Here is an 18,460-nt window from a genome sequence, read left to right as displayed (position 1 = left end):
AGGGACTGAACAAGTTTTATAGAGCTGGCTGAGCTGATTAATGCAGCTGCTTTTCATTACAGCAATCAGCAGTGAAGGACAGACAGGGACAGCAAGAGGGTGAGAAAGAGAGACAGACACAGGGAGGCAGAAAGAGGGAGATAGAGAGACAGAAAGATGCAGACAGAGGGAGCTAGAGGGTCGGGGAGAGACAGACACAGAAAGACAGAGACAGACACATTGACAGACAGAGAGACAGAAAGATGCAAACAGAGGGAGCTAGAGGGACAGGGAGAGAGAGACACAGATACAGGAGGGAGAGAGATGCCAGAGACAGGAAGGAGGAGGAAGAAAGGAAAACAGGGATCATAACATCAACTTTCTGTTCTGCAACTCTCTCTTTGATTACCATCCATTGCATTTCTTCCCCCAGCTGTGTTCTGGCCTGGGAATGCCTGTTACTGCTGTGGTAGCATCCTCAATTGGCCTAGATATGCCAGCCAAAAAACATTTTCCGCCAGCGAGTGTCATTCGCATGCAGTACAAACGATTACAAAGCTCACAGAGGAGTTGACAGAGATGGACAGAGAAAGACAGACTCCTTTACTGCAGAGTGACCAAAGAGCCAAAGAGTGAGAATAAATACAAACAGCAGTAAAGAAACGTGTCATTGACAACCAACATCTCACAACAATAGAAAAGCTTGTCCGTGAGACTTCCAGTGTGGTGCTACGGCGAGATGGATGCATAGTGGTGAGCTCTGACAAGTCTGTTCGGGAACAGTACCTCCTAACAATATAAACAGAATTTTAGACATTTCAAACTAAGTATGAAAGGAGGGAAATTGCTAAGGAGTCAGAAGATTAACAAGGAAATGAGTAAAGTACAGAAAAACTGGGAGATGACCAAGTCTGCTGAACATGGGGAAGAGGGCGATAATGGGGAAAGGCTAGGTGAAGCTAACGCTACAGCTAACATTAGCCAAAGTGCTCTGCTTGAAAGTTTGACAACATTTGCCAAAGAGCTAAAAGATTTAAAGAAGACGTGAGAAGAGACCTAGTTGATTTTAAAAATGATGTCAGAAAAGCTCTGAAAGACGACCTCACGGAATTTAAAGATGAAGTTTTGCGAAAGCTACAGAGTCAAATGCTAGCCTTACGGAGGTGCAAACCTGGATTACTGATCTTGAGTCAGCCTGCCTGGAGATGAAAGAAACGTTATGGGTGATAGTAAAAGAGAACACGGAGATGCGGGATAGAGTTGTCGACTTGGGGAGCCGCTCATGAAGAAATAACATCAGGATTTACAGAGTGCCAGAAGGAAAAGTGGTAGCGTCTGTCATCGAGTTTGTGAATGAGTTGTTTAAAAGTCACCTCACCCTGTCAGATGGAGTGGAGCCCCAAATCCAGAGAGCCCACAGAGCACTGATTCCAAAACCAGCGGCGACCTCAACCCCGAGATCAATAATAGTGAACTTTCTACAGTTCCATGTTAAAGAACTGATTCTCAGGAAGTCATGGCAGCAGAAGATTGAGATGGATGGCAAACAACTTTACTTTGATAAGGATTACGTGACAGATATCATGGAGAGACGCAAAGCATATGGTCCCATCAAAGCGGCACTGAAAGAGAAGGGGATCCGATACCAGACACCCTACATAAAGATGCGAGTGTTCTGGGACTCTGGACTACAGATCTCTGGGACAGCGGACGAAGCAGCCCAGGACCTAAATCGACGCGGAGTCAAGGTGACGGTGAGAACCAAGACGAGCACCGCAGCGGCCGTAGAGGAGCAGCTGAACGCAGCGATGCCATGGAAACGTACCAACGCTTAGAGCGGCCCATCATGCAAGAGAGAGGCTGACAGAGTTCAGACGAGGTACAGAGTAACAAAACTGAAACGTATGAAGAGATAAACGTGGCCCAGGTGAAACCAGACATTATCACTTTATTTGAATGAGTAATTACTTTTGTAGAGTTTGTTTAAAACACACCATTGAGGGCCACACAGGACAAATGACTCATGATGTATGTTATTAGATCAGAGGAACCGATTAGATGGAGTGCTTCCAGGAGCACTAAATGTTGGACAATTCTAGTAAAAGTGGGTATTCTCACACTACTAGGGAGGGCCCCTACAGTAGAGAGGCACTTTACCCTCCTCCCACCAACAGGGACCTTGAGGGATGATTAAGTGCATCCCTTTTTTTGGAAGTCACAATGTTCTGTGTTCAGCTGATGTTCCACAGTTATGTTTCTCATGTTCTGAGTTGGATTGCTGCACAAACCCATAAACAGTAATGTCAGAGTACAACATCAAGATAATGTCGTTGAATGTTAATGGTTTAAATAATCCTGTGAAACGTCAGAAGGTAATGACTAAATTAAGGAAGGATAAGTCACAGATTGTATATTTACAGGAAACCCATTTGTCTAGACAGGAAAGTGAGAAGCTTAAGAGATTTGGATATGCAAATTCATTCTAGAGTTCATTTCGCCATGGATGTAGAAAAGGTGTAGCCATACTCATTCCTATCTCAGTGAAATTTGATTGTACCAAAGAAATTAGAGACAAAGAAGGGAGATTTATCCTTGTAAAAGGAAAACTGAAAAACGAAATGGTGACATTGATTAATGTATATGCCCCGCCCAACAGTGGAAAACATCCATCCATCCATTCTCTATACACCGCTTTATCCTCACGAGGGTCATGGGGGGTGCTGGAGTCTATCCCAGCTAACTCGGGTGAAGGCAGGGGACACCCTGGACAGGTCGCCAGTCTGTCTCAGGGCTACATATACAGACAAACAATTACACTCACATTCACACCTACGGACAATTTAGAGTAATCAATTAACCTCGGCATATTTTTGGACTGTGGGAGGAAGCCGGTGTGCCCGGAGAAAACCCACACATGCACAGGGAGAACATGCAAACTCCATGCAGAAAGATCCCAGGCCCAGGCCGGGATTTGAACCGGGGATCTTCTTGCTGCAAGGCGAAAATGCTAACAACAACACCACCACTGTGCAGCCCCCAGTGGAAAACAATTCTTTAAAACCTAGCTTGATACCATGATCTTAGAGATGGATGGAACATTAATATGTGGTGGTGATTTTAACATTTTGATGAACAACAAACTGGACACAACAAACCAAAACAAAAATACCAACCATGTTACAAAACTGATCAAGACAACATTTAAAGAATTTGGGATAGTCGACACGTGGAGGGAATTACATCCCTCTAAAAGAGACTACAAGCATCACTCAGCGCCTAATGACAGTTATGTCAGAATTGACTATTTTTTTATTAGCAAGAAGGAACTACATAGAGTAAAGAAGTGTGAAATTCAGGAGGCAGACGTATCGGATCATTATGCGGTTTGTCTTGAGGTCATCTTAAAAGTGTAAAAGAAAAGTACATTATTGAGGTTAAATGTGGGGATATTAAATAAGTCAATAGTTGAACAAAAAAAGACATCACAATTTATCAAAATGAAAATGACAATGAAGAAGTCAACCCTGTTACCTTGTGGGATGCTCTTAAAGCAATCGTGAGAGGAAAACTTATTGCAAAGACAGCAGCAATTAAAAAAAAACTAGAGAGGAAGCCTATAATAAGGAAAAGGAGAAGCTGTTTAACACTATCGGGTCTATTTTCCTGACCCGTCATCTAATGGAGAGAAGAGGGAACACAACCTCGTATGTAAAACTGAAATGGGAGAAAGAACTGGGTGTAAAAATTTCTGATGATGAATGGTCACATATTTGGAGAACACAACAGTCAGCTACATCATCACATGTATGGAGATTTTATTGTTGGAAGAATTTAATAAGATTTTTCATCACACCAAAATCAGGAGTAAATACTCATCTGTACCACAGACATGTTGGAGAAAATGTAGGGCTATAAATGTAGATCATTCTCATGTCTTTTGGCTTTGCTCTAATATTATAAAATTTCGGAAAGATGTCTACCTTGTTGTTGTCAAAATCCTGGGATACGATGTACCTAAGACATGTATGTTTCGGTATTTTGGCAATATGACAGGGAATGTTGTGGTAAAAGAGGACAAATATTTATTGAAAATCTTGTTAGTAGCATGTAAAAAAGCAAGCACAAGAAAGCAGTATGCACCAGACCCACCAACACAAGTTGGCTGGTTGAAAACTGTGAATGAAATACATATTATGGAACAGTTGACACATGGGATAAGGACTCAAGAAGACCAATGCCGAGGAAAATGGGAGAAATGGACCATCTACTCACCAACGACAGGATAAGAACCACTACACGAAAAATACGGAGACAAAACTGTAGAGACATGGGGCCTGTTTCACGAAGCAGGTTCAAGAAACTCTGAGTTTCTTCCGCAAATCTGTGTTGATCTACTCTGAGATAGAAAACTCTGAGTTTTCGGTTTCACAACGGCTGATATGAGTTGGGTTAATGAACTCAGAGTAGGCTGACCCGGAGTCAAGCGCGTGCACCGCAACTCTGAAAAGACAGCATCAATGGAACCCCGATTTGACGAGTCACCATGGAAACGGGGAAGCGAAAGGCTGCGTTTTTGAACGGGAAGTTTTTAACGCGCTCATATGGCGAGTTTGAACACGTTTTTAGAAAGAAGTGCAACACCGCTGCAGCTGCAAAAGAGGGAGACGGCGTGGAGAACACTGCTGCCCGTATCAATGCGTAAGTTTAAATGTATTCCTTTGTAATCGTAATAATATTACAGGGAATAACTGTCTGAATGGTAGCCTAGTAAGTTATTTCATTTACCGGTAGGTGAAATCTCGCGGGGGAGAAGCGCACGGGGCAGCAGCTTAAGATGAAATATAAAAACATTGTTCAAACAGGTCAGACCTCGGCATTATTTCATGGAGGTACTTCATGTTGATCATGTTTTACATTGTAAAGTATCCTAAATATTAAGTGGCTGTTTGACTGTGCAGTTGTTTTATCCACACATAGCCTAAATGTCTGCATCCATATCATGTTCTGTTAAATAATTAAGCCTATTTAAACTAACATAGACTTCTGCTCAGCCAACAGAAAGAAAGCAGATGCCTGTAAAACGGGTGGAATAAAAGGTCATGGATGCATATATATATATGATTATTTAGTTCTCTTTTATGTCTTTTTTTGTCTTTTGGCCCCTTCACACCACAAGAGACCTTGTAATTTTAAGTAGGCAACACTCCAAAGATTTATCCAAATGGTAGTTTAAGTGTACTGAAACATGTCACTGATCTAGGATGAAGAGGATGAAACTGTGTCTGCTGCCTTTACAGAGGGGGATCCAGAAAGGCATAAAGAGGTATGTTACTCATAGTTCTCTTCTCATTCACATTTTGGGTGGAATATAGAGTGTGACATTTAGCCTACACTGAAGTGTTGCACATTCTCATCCTTTTTAACAGAGCATGGCTGGACAGCAGCAGTATGGTTCCTCAACTTCCACTGCACAGACTGACACAGTGAGATGGATGTTCAGGAAACGTTCATTCTGTGGAATTTATGTGCAACTGTATAATTTAATGTCCTCTATGTATTCCCAGTTATCAGTAAAACAGATTTACAAACTGCATTTGCTGAGAAAAATCCAAAAAACAGATTAGGAGGGCAGATCTGGAAATTGAAAAACTGGAGCACAAGTTAGAGGTGGTGATGGTCACAGGTGAATTATGTTAACTATTGGAACATGAACTGAACTATCTCTTATTTGTAGGAAATAAAGAAGACCAAATGAAATGTGTATCATATCTTTATTTGCTGTGGTGGTGATGATGGTGACTTAAACTCTAAAGTGATTATTGCATACGGTGTCTCTGACTGCTCTGCTGTCCTGGATAGCTGCAGGTGGATGGGCTCATCATCTGGGTCTTCAGTTTGTAGGGCAGGGTGTTGCTCTCCTCTAATAGTGGTAATATTATGAAGAACAACACATGCCACAGTTATATCACAGGCCCTCTCAGGGGTCACCCTGAGGAGACGTAGGCTCTGGAAACGGGCTTTCAGCAGGCCTATGGTCATCTCCACCCGGGCTCTGGTCCTGCAGTGAGTCCGGTAGAAGTTCTGTTGGGGGCCTGGTTCAGGGTCGGGGTATGAGGTCATCAGCCTGGGTTGGCATGGTAACCTCTGTCACCCAGCAGAAGGCCAAACTCTCCTGTAATGTATAGTGGATACATCAGAGTATATTAAGGAGGGAGACAAGAGAATTCTATTGTGAAAATCTTTAGGCTGCTGACCACGCTGCAGTCTGTTGCTCAGGTTAGACTCTCCATAAATCCTGGAGTCATGAACAGACCCAGACCACTTGGCCTCCACATTAGAAATGATGTATGCAGCATCACATATGATTTGGACAGTGCAGAGAATGACAGATGTTGAACTATGATGCAGTCTTTAACATTTACAGTAGTCAGTCTACCTGTAGCCTACCTGCACATTTATGCTGTGAATGGACTTCCTGTTCATGATGTGAGGGAGCTGTGATGGGGATGTGTGTGCATCTATCATAGTGGGAAATCCTAAAAGAAATTAAAATGACTAATCCCAGTCTGAGGTTGCAGCACAATGTCATTAACAGAATATGATTTAAATGAATTTAACAGATCTCTACATCATTCACCTGTAATCCTGTTGAACTGCTCCTTGATGTTCTGACAGGTTTATGTCCACAATGATGAGTAAAAGTCGTTTCAGAGCCAGGAAAACTTTTCTGACTGTCCTCCATACAGTTGTCTTACTGAAGTGCTCTGCATCTCCAACATCATATAAAAACTTTCATTTGCAAAGAACCGCAGCGCAACACACAATATCTGCTGGATGTGAGAGCATGACTGCGGCTGGTAATGTAAATGTAAGGACGGATTAGGTTGTTTATGTAGATTATGGACTTAAAACGATTACGAAACGGTACCGCTCAAACCGATAATTGTCCGGAAATGCGAGAACATTTATGCGCGGTCTGATAACAATCTACCAACGAATATTTAATTATCTGTGCAGTAATGCTGCTCCTTTATCCACTGGATCGTTAATAAAAGCTGTTCTACGCCAAAACTCGCTCGCTTACTGACTGAATGAATGAGGAAATGAAACAGCGTGTGTGGCTGAAAGTGGGCGGAAACAGAGAGAAACTTGAGGTTTTCTCAGATAAACCTGCTGCCGACCAGGTTACAGTCATAGAGTCTGTTACTGCGGTAACTGACCGAGAGTTTAAGTTACCCCTCTTTGTGAAACAGGCTCGAGTTACCCCTCTGTCTCAGGGTTAAGTTATCTCACTTCGTGAAACGGCAAACTCTGAGTTTCCCTCATTTCCGGGTTAAGAAACTCAGAGTTTTCAGTGAACCTGCTTCGTGAAACAGGCCCATGGCAGTCCAACATGTTTTTGTTGTTGTTGTTTGTTTTTGTAATGTTTGTGTTTAATTGAGAAATAATTGTTGAAAAAACATAATAAAGAAAAAGTAATAACAAGAAGTTTTACCAAACTTGGACCGCCCGGCGACAAAGATGACCCATGTGACCTTGAAAATGAGGTCAAGGTCACCAAATGCGAACTTGACCTGTGTCTTGGTATGGTACACCTGTGTACCAAATATGGTCAGGCTACAGCAATATTTTATGGAGTTATCGCGCGGAAACCAAATTGTTACAGACAAACAAGCAAGACCATGCAGCTGAAAACAATACCTTCCAGAAAACGAAGTTTTGCCGGGCGGTAAAAAAAGAAAAGCTTGTCTGTGCTTGGCCACTTACTGTTGTCCTTGGGCATACATTCACACACGGGTGAGAAGAAGTGCAGTTTTTAAATTGGAATAATTTTCTGTTTTGTTTCTTATCTGTCTGATGACGAGCTTTTGGCACTGAAACTTCAGTCATAATGTGCACCATCTAGTGTATGCTCTGGACAGATTGCTGACAGCAGGCATCTGAAGCCTTTTTCAAATCACTTCAGTTTTCACCTTGCAAGACGGGTTTGGAGTTTGCAAACACCAGTCTAGTTTCCCTACAGTTGTGTACAACCCAGCATACTGTGCTTAACAAACCTACATTCCATTTCTTCCTTGCCTCGTCTTTGTACATCCCAGGTGACACACCATCATTAGTCCACTGTTTTGGTACAACCTACTGCTATGTATTCATAAAGACTGACATATTTACCTTTGATTCAATTCACAATGTGACATCAGTTTACTTATGTCATACAACTTTTATACCACACAGGCACCAAAAAGAGGGTGTCTACAAAAACACAACCTTTTAAAGAGTTTCCTTCCACATTTAACTACCAGTAATTTACAACAATTGTGAAACAAAGCAGTTGATTTGGCCAGCAAATCAATTAATCCTTCTAGTGCTTGTGGGATGTGACAAGTTTTTACTGACATCTACTTTCCCTCTCTACTCCATTTCTTTTAAATTCAGTCACTAAGTTTCTATGATTTTTGTATGTATTTTATTTTTGTATGAAACGAGGTTGTACTATAGGTAATACGTTTACATGATTTAAATGTACAATTTAAAAGTTTACTTTGCATCTATAAACCTCGCAGAAGACACTGTCAAAACCATGACGTATTAAGTGCAATTGCAACTCTTGACCACTTGGGGGCTCTCTGATTATTTTTTCATCTCCGTGTCTCATTGTTTTCTACTTTTCTTTGTTGGTTGATTGATATGTGGGTGGTAGCAGAGCCCTAGAGATAGTAAGAGTTGCGTCACTCATGCTCTCGCAGCGGGGCGGTCACGTGGTTCATGTAAGCCTGAATAGTTCCAAACAGGCAGCGCTGTCATTTCCTTCTATGGGACTGAGAGCGGCAATTTCACGGTAAAAAAGGAATAAAATCACACCTCCAAGTACTTGTTTGATTATTAATTCATTGGAGCATGTATGTAAATGTCAGTTTTACATTTTGAGCCGTAAGGTGACATATTAAAGACACTTTTGGGGTTTTGGAGGGAATGTTTCACATTCGTGTTAGCATGGAAAATCGACTTTTACACAGAAATGTAAGATGATTGAAGATGTTAATTTTTGCCCAGCTGGATTATTGTATTTCCAGACAATGTCTATATTTCTCTAATTCACTTACCCGTAGTCTGGGAGTTATTGAAAAGCAGAGTAACAACAGTCCATTCAGCAGATAGTGTCCAGTCTCTTCTGATGAGGCAGGAGTTGACTCACTATAACCATTTTAAGACATGCACAAAATATATATTCAAGAATAACAACTCATTATGCTTTGATGAATGAAATAGTATGTTTTATTGACAATGGGAGAAACTATGAGGGTCTTCGTGTCTTCAGTGACGGCTCTCGGGATACCGGCGGATAGATAGATACGATAGATATTAATAAATATTTTTGTTAAATACTTACAAGTATAAGTTTATGCATTATAAAGGGTCTCATATAAAGGACGTAGTCTTGACAATTAAAAAGAGGTAGCGATGTAGCTAGGTAGCTTTCAAAGAAGAGCTAACAAGCACATGGCAATGCCTGAAAGTCGGTCATCTGCCAATATTCACAAATGCAGATAAATGTATGCACCCAGAGGGGTTCTGATATAATATAAAGACGTTAAAATTAAAAAGAGGTAGCGACTCATCAACAGTTAATCCATCAATATATCCCAGGAGATAACTTCACAGCTAACAGCAGAGTCGAGCTAAAAAAAATAGCAGAAATTCGGTCGTCTACCAAGATAAAAAATATATATAATTATGCTGCACAAATACAAATAAAGCTCAGCATATCCATCATAAAGAGCCTCTGATAAAATATAGGCAGTTGACAATTCAAAAGAGGTAGGCATTTCATCAACTTACCTCCACATATACTCAACAACCTGCAGTGCAAATGAACGGTGTCTATCACTGTCGAAGTGGTGCTTGGAACTAAACAAGCCTCCACAACCCGGAAGTAGACCGAAAGAAAGCGTACAACGGCACCCTATGGGAGTGTCGCAACTCTTACTATCTCTAGGGCTCTGGGTGGTAGGTTCCCTGTCAGAAGCAAAGTGTTGTAAATAGAGCTGTGTACATTGTATAAGCTGCATAAGAAACTTGAAGCATCTCTAGGAAGAGCATCAGCTACCATTCCCTCCCTGTTGTCCTGTGGACAACATGGTCAGCATTGTTTTATTTATATTCAATATGGAAATGGGGTATTACTGTGAATTAAAAGTGGCTCACAGTATTTTGAAGGTGTAAGAGTTTTTCAAGAGAAGCAGTCATTCAAGCTAACTCCTCCCATTGGTTGCAAGCAGGCAAAGTGGTTCGTTTATATTTATTTTCTTTACAATATTAGAGCCATGTATTTTATGAAAGATGCAATAATGTGAGAATTAATGTTGTGTGTGTTAATTTTATTTCTGTAATGCAGTTTTACGGCGTTTTGAAATAAACATCAGTGCAAAGAACCTACTTCTCATGTGTGATCAATGGGCGGCTTATTTCTTCTTCCAGCTGTGTTCTCCTAGTGTGGGGATTCTTGTTAGCGTTAACAGCATCCTCAACTGGCCTAGATATGTCAGGCAAAAAAACATTTTCCGCCAGTGGGTGTCATTCACATGCAGGACAAATGACTACAAGCTCAGAGGGGGAGAAACGTGGGGAGGCAGAGGCAGAAAACTAATAATGGAGAAAAGGATTCCACTACTGCAGTGTGGACTTCCTGCTGTGCTACATGACCAATGAAAAGGACGAGATCCCTCCAAAAGTTCCAAAGTAAAACACAACAGACTTCATTTCAGTTCTCTACAGTCCAAACATCTACTGAGCATGTGCTGTGGAAAAGGAGGAGTTTGGGGCGTCATTGTTTAAAAAGAGCGAAGTCATGAAAAAGGAGACAGGGGACAGCTCCTCTGTGATTGGCTGCTCTTTGTTGTCCTTCACAAGCTGGGTTTCCTTTACCCTTAGATATGCACAAAATGTAAATAGTCCAATAAAAAACTGGTAATGGAAACACCTGAATTTCGAAAAAGGACTAAAATATCGCTTAAAAGTTTTCTCTCATGAGGTGGTTTTTCAGACGTTTCGATATTGAAAAATATCGCAAAAGCGCAATGGAAACACTTTTTCCACAATTATACGTCACCAGACGTGACGTGCCTGGTCACATGACCAGTTCTCTCGGAGTAAACATGGCACGGTACGTGTGGACCGAAGAGGAGACTGAGACTTTTCTTGCCATTATTCTTGAGAAAAACCTCACTGCCATACAAGACAGCAAACAGCAGAGGAATGCAGAGTGTTATAAGGAGATAGAAACAGGTTTTGGGCATCCATCTTCCTGCAGTGAAATCTCGTGGGATGATATTTTACGAGAGTTACGATGCTTCTGCCCAGAACAACCTTCAATGGAAACACGTTCAAAGCGCAAATATACTTTGTCGAAATTTTAGAAATATCACTTTTATTTTGCGAAAAACTGCAATGGAAACCCAGCTACATACACTCACACAGGGATGAGGAGTTGAAGCACGGCAGCAGAACACACAGGGAATACTAGCTCACAAGGAAAGGAGGCTAGACAAGTCTGTGTTCACAATATGGAGACTGTAAAGTTTCTCAAGAAACTCATTGTTCCGTTGAAGGATTTCAGTCCGATTTAGAAAAGCACTCAAAGAGCGCAGTCCTCCTCTAAGGCTGACATATCATTTCAGACGGATGCAATCTTTAATAAAAAATGACCTTGTGCTGAGTACAGGCATGTGTTATACATGTGCACGTTATGTATGGATACCGAAGAACGTGTAAATTACTCTCATTAAGGTCTGTTGATCAGTTCATCACTTTTGACAAGCCTTTGTTTTGCTAATATTAAAAAAAAGTTCCCTCCATGCTTTTATTTTTAAGGTGTATTTTAAATATTACCGGCTTTTATTTTGTCACCATTCCAGCGGTACAGGAAGTGTTTATCTAAGACGCTGGTTCTTCACATGAGGAAGAAGCTGCTGAAAAGTCCAAAAATTCGCGTGAAGATGGAAAAAAAAAAACAATTCCACGCTGTTGCTGTCTAGCAAAGGAGGTGTCTAAACTTAGAAGCTCTGACGGTGAAGAAAGGAGTGAAGGACAGAAAGGTGAATTTGTGTTCAAAATAAGGCTGATGTCTGAACATAAAGGCTTTGTGAAACATCAGGACCTTCACCATTGTCTGGCTGGGCTTTGCTACATACATGACCTTAATATGTAGTGGGACTCAGGAACACCCCACAGTTTAATCATTTCTTCCTTGTATAATTTTCCTACTGATAAATCAGTCAGTTTGTAGTAGGATCAATCATGTGATCGTCAGCAGGTAACTGACAGTGTTCACCTGTCATGTTATAGCAACGTTGTGCTGGTGTTCAAAATTAACTGGTGATAGCAGCGTTGGCTACATGAAAGAAAAACTATGTCAACACGGTTGGGACCAGTGGAGATGTGATCACTGATCTCTGTTAAAACCTGTCAGAGCAGCAGACGGGAGACCAGCACACAGTGTGAACATCATTCAGCAACAAGTTCACCAAACCGTGTGATAACAGAATGCCAAAGTGTTGCAGTATAACATCAATATATTGATACAGCACTGGCAGGTTTAGATCACACTGTGGCTACACTGTCTTATTTAAATACACAAACAAAGTTTTACCAAAACAGCCCAGCAGTATTTAACATATTGGATTAGAAATGCAGCAATTTAGCAAAATTCACAGGACATGCATGTTCAAACCAGTAGCAGAACTTTGCTGTGCCATCCTACTCTAAACTGATGTGTCACTGAGAAAAGACACGAATTCCGTTCAGTAAAACATACACTGCTCAAAAAAATTAAAGGAACACTTTTTAATCTAAGTATTGCATCAAATCAGTGAAACATGTGGGATACTGATCTGGTCAAGTAAGTAACTGAGGGGCTTTTTAGTCAGTTTCAGCTGCTTTGGTGTTCATAAAATTAACAACAGATGCACTAGAGGGGTAACAATGAGACAACCCCCAAAACACGAATGAGTTTACAGGTGAAGGCCACTGACATTTATTTCCTTCCTAATATTTTCTGACTGTTTTTCACTAGTTTTGCATTTGGCTAGGATAAGTGTCGCTTCTGGTAGCATGAGGCGATACCTGGACCCTACAGAGGTTCCACACACAGTCCAACTCCTCCAGGATGGAACATCAATGCGTGCCATTGCCAGAAGGTTTTCTGTGTCTCCCAGCACATTCTTAAGCACATGGAGGATATTCCAGGAGACAGGCAGTTAGTCTGGGAGAGCTGGACAGGGCTGTCGAAGGTCCTCAACTGATCAGCAGGACAGATATCTGCTCCTTTGTGCAAGGAGGAACAGGATGAGCACTGTAAAAGCCCTACAAAATGACCTCCAGCAGACCACTGGTGTGAATGTCTCTGATCAAACAATCAGAAAGAGATGTAATGAGAGTGGTCTGAGGGCCCAGCGTCCTCTAGTGGGCCCTGTGCTCGCTGACTGGCACCGTGGAGCTCGGCTGGCATTTGCCATAGAACACAGGAATTTGCAGGTCCACCACTTGTGCCCTGTGCTTTTCACAGATGAGAGCAGGTTCACCCTGAGCACATGTGACAGACATGAAAGGGTCTGGAGAAGCTGTGGAGAACGTTATGCTGCCTGTAACATTGTTCAGCATGACCGGTTTGGTGGTGGGTCAGTGATGGTGTGGGGAGGCATATCCACTGAGGGACGCACAGACATCTACAGGCTGGACAATGGCATTCTGACTGCCATTAGGTATCAGGATGAAATCCTTTGACCCATTGTCAGACCCTACATTGGTGCAGTGGTCCTGGTTTCCTTCTGGTGCAGGACAATGCCCAGTCTTATGTGGTAAGAGAACTCATGCAGTTCCTGGAGGATGAAGGAACTGATACCATTAGCTGGCCCCCATGCTCACCTGACCTGAATCCAATAGAACACCTTTAGAACATTATGTTTTGTTCCATCCGACACCATCAGGTTGCTCCTCAGACTGTCCAGGAGCTCAGTGATGCCCTGGTCCAGTTCTGGGAGGAGATACCCCAGGACACCATCTGTCGTCTCATTCAGAGCTTGTCCCGGCATCGTCAGTCATGCATACAAGCACATGGAGGCCATACAAACTACTGAATACAATTTTGAGTTGCTGCCAAGGAATTTCAGCAAGATGGACCAGCCTGCCACATCAGGTTTTCACTTTGATTTTGGGGTGTCTTGAATTTAGCCCTCCTAGGGGGTTGATAATTTTCATTCCCATCAAACAATGTGGCACTTTTCATTCCTAACACATTATCCAGTCCATATCAATGCTAATATCCAGTTTGTTTTTTCCCTGTATTGAAATATGATGTATTTTCAAAGTGTTGTTGTTGTTCAAAGTGCAATATTTGCTCCCCTGGTCATTTACTCACTCATTCCACTATTCAACCCTTCCAATAGCCCCATTACATATCTTTTTTTTCTGGCGTTGTCGGCAGGATCGGGTTTTGAGCACACTATTTGCCAAGGAGGAACTATGATGATGCCAGTGTACCCCGGTGCCCCCTGGCTGCCAAAGTTTAAAGGGCCAGGGGATGAGCTTAAATTTAGTGACTGGAAAGAATGAATTGAGGGGTTGTTGAGGTCTCAGGAATTGACAGAGGCTTGCAGAGTTTCTATTGTGCTGGGAGCATTAGCTGGAGAAGCCAAAAGACAGGCTAGTGTCCTAGAGGATGATGAGAAGAATACTGCTCGTAAAACTTTCATTTTAATTTGTTATATGGGGACCAAGCTCCAAATGCTGTTCTGAGGTCCGTGGGGCAGGGATTATTGAGTCACCAGCACAGGTGAGGGCCATAGAAGCATTCGTAGGCCAATGTCCAACAAGAAAAATTATGGCTGAAGGAGTTTAATGAGAGGGATTGTTAGATACAGGGTCACGAGTGCCTTTAATGGCTGAGAGCGTGTTCTATGCATGTTTTACAGAGGGGGAAGCTTGGAAGGACGCCTGTATCGTTAAACTGAGAGCTGCTAATGGTCTGGAAATCCGGTATGTTGGCTATGCCGTACTCGACTTAGGAGTCGAAGGAGTAAGAATTCTGGACAGGGAGTTGTGATTGTTGAAGATAAAGATTGTACATAATCCCTTGTTGTTGGAATGAATGTTGTAATGGCCTGTTTTACCTGTGTTTTATGGCTTTTTATCTTTTGCCCCAGTACCAAATGGGCAGGACTTTGTGGACCCTGGCTTAGGAGATCAAATCGCCCAAATTTCGCCCAGCCTCCAGCTCGGTATCGGGACTGAACTGTTTTTTATGTTGCAGGGACTGACAACCTCAGAATGTGGGGGGATGTGAGCCGGCACAAGGGGATGTGGCATTTAATTTGTGCTTTTCTTTATATCTTTGTTTGTTTTGCATGCATTTATGGTTTATTGGGTTTGTTGTGCATGTATTTATGGTTTATTTGGGTTGCTGCGTATTTTGGGTTAATTTGCATGTTAAATTAGTAGTTGCCACCTACCTGTTGTTGCCAGGACTACGCCAAACCACATGATTTTCTCCAATCACTGAGTCCCAGGCAATTACGCTCAGCTGTGTGTGACTGAAGCCAGGAGAATAAAGCAGCTGACCGGGAGCAGCAGAGGGGGCTGAGAGGCCGACACCAAAGGAAGAGCAGCGGAGAGGCGCCAGGGGCGCCAAGGATGCCGGGAGTAGGAGCAAGACGCCGGGAGCAGTGGAGAGCAGCAAAGAGACGCCAAGCCGCATCGCAACCGGGCTAAAGGGGCTGAAAGGCACACGCACTGGAGACCGCGAGCCCACAAGTGTTACGACGTGATTCACACGCAGCGGCAGGGAGAATTCCCTGCCTGTCGTGTAAGTACCGAGAGAGAGTAGTAGCACTTGGCAAACACGAGCTAAGCTAACGCTGTTGTTGTACGAGAACGCATACTGCCGCTGTTGTGTCCACGTAAGGGTTCCCAGTGTGCCAGAGGAGCGGCCAGCTGGGTGGAAGTCTGAGACGAGTGAAGCGGCGTCGTGAGCTGACACACGCAGGGGCAGCGGTTTCCTTCACCTCTGGTGCAACCTGGTGCGTGTGACTGAGGGGACTTCACCGACTTGGATCGGAAGGCTGCCTGCATCCCCGACTGCACTTTAGCCCTTAGCCCTGCTTAAGGACGGTGCCATTTTTAGTTTGTTTTAAGCGTTTTTATTCACATTGTGCATTTTTGGCCCATTTGTTTTTATTGAATCTTAATGGACTTTTAAGCATATAACTATTTTTATTCATGGGCATTTTTAAATGGTTTTAATCATTCTGTATAGACCCTTTAATGACCCACGTCACAAATGACGTCACAGCTTTAGCTGGAGGCAAAAGAGAAACCCGTGGCCGTGACCGAAAGGCGAAAGACTGAAGGACTAGGCTCTATTAACTTTTCTAAAATGTCGTCCTGCTGTGTTTTTGGATGCCAGAATAGGAGGAATGACATTGGCGAACGCAAATTAAAGTTTTATAGGATTCCACCGCACTCGTGCTCAGAGGGACAAAGACAGTTGTGGTTAAATGCACTGAGGCGAAAATACTGGACAGAGACAATCAGCTGCAGTCAATTCCAGCCATTTTCAGTACAAAAAAAATCGCTAATATTCTATTTGTAAATAAAAAATATGACGAGAAATACAGGGAATATTGGACGCGCATCGCGAAGTGCATTTCCTTGAAAACGACCGATTCGTGTATTATATACCGACTTAGATATGTTTTGGACAAAATAGTTTACTGGCTTGTGTCGTCTGGATGTCCAAGGTTGGATTATGGCTGTTTTTTGTGGAATATTTTCATCTGTGTGTAATAATAGACCCGGAAATGTGAGTCGCGCTGTGTACGTTAAAGCCGTGTACAGAGAAAGGATGGATGGATATTCGTTGTTTGTCGGACAAATGTGTTTATATTACCCGCTGTGGTAATCGCATCTGTAAAGTGGTTTATACCGGCGGATTCATGAGAATCTAAGCTTTCCATCGGCGTATAGTGTTTATATATTCGCGTTTGCAGCCTTCAGGCATTCTTTAAATTCCTATGCAAATTAGTAAGTGTACCGCCGGCGGTACACTGCAGTTTAACAGGTTAAAAATGCTCGAGTTTGCAGCGCAAACTCCCAGCGCAAACTATATACTACCAGTCCCGCTTGACTTCTCGCTCCGCTTTTGCCTCCAGCATAAGCCCCGCCCACAAAAAACGTCACAATGTTTGTAAACAAATAAAGGGTCTATTAAATCTTAATAATTGCACCTCCCTGTCTTGTCCTCCTTGGCAAATTCAAAGTGTGCTCCACCCGGTCATTACTCAAGCTTTGCAATATTTGCTTCCCTGGTCATTTACTCATACATTCCACAATTCAACCTTTTCCCATAACCCATCACAGACTGAACAGCCGTGAGTCCAAACAGAGCAATAACTACAGTGTTAAAGCTGACAACAAGAACATTTCGTCAGAGTTTACTGACATCTGTGTGTTTTGAACAGGCATCGGTACTGCTGTTGTAACAGTTACCTGCCCCCTGAATATCACCAGGTAATCTGGAACACCGACAGCTACATCTCCCAGTGGGAAGTCCTTAACAAATCCGTGGAGCCAGATCTAAAGCTGCATCACTGCCAAAATGTAGTCACTTGGTCCTTGTGCCATTTCTGACTTTCCCTGAAATTGCATCCAAATCTGTTAGTCTGTTTTTGAGAAATGTTTCACACAGACAGTTACAAACGTACGCCGATCGTCACATAACTCCGCCGTTCCTTGGTGGACTAATAATAAGGGTTTTAGAGCAAAGACAAACGTGGATTCCTGTTGTTGCGGCTTTAAGTCACTGGGGGCCTAACAGAAGGGACCAGACTGTGGGATAGCATTTCACTATTCTTGGACAGGTTGCTGTTTGTAAAACATTTAGAGTAGGCTATTTAGCAATTACATTCACATCATAAGCCCACATCAGCAGTGTCAACACACAAACAGTGGATGCAACACTCTAGAAATAGTCTATAAATGAGGCATTACTGCTGGACAAACCAACCTTTTTGTTGCCAAAAGCCGATGCTGTCATAAAAAATGCATGGAGAAAAAAAGGTGCAAATTAACTGCAAAAGACTTGAGGAAAAAACACCTGGAGCACCTTGTGTTTCACTGCTACCATATTCCAGAGCTATGACATACCTGGAGTTTTCAGAAATACAATGTCTGAATCACACAGCTGATTGGGCCAAGAAAAGCTGAACACAGACTTTGAAAGGTTTTAAGGACAGGCTGTGGAAAGGATCAGTTAGATGGTCCTGCAGCTGGATCACTGAAGAACACAAGCAACCACTTTGACTCAGGCTGTGTGTACAGACCTACAAACTGTGTGTGAGTGGGATTTAGTACAATTGTGCACACTCTTATATTCCCTGAGAAAGACTTTTTCTTTAACATTCAGGTTTGAGATTCAGTGGCCTTTTGG

This window comes from Acanthochromis polyacanthus, chromosome 1 (genome assembly GCF_021347895.1).
Source record: "Acanthochromis polyacanthus isolate Apoly-LR-REF ecotype Palm Island chromosome 1, KAUST_Apoly_ChrSc, whole genome shotgun sequence".
Classification (NCBI taxonomy): Eukaryota; Metazoa; Chordata; class Actinopteri; family Pomacentridae; genus Acanthochromis; species Acanthochromis polyacanthus.
Note: the sequence above shows the minus strand (reverse complement) of the source record.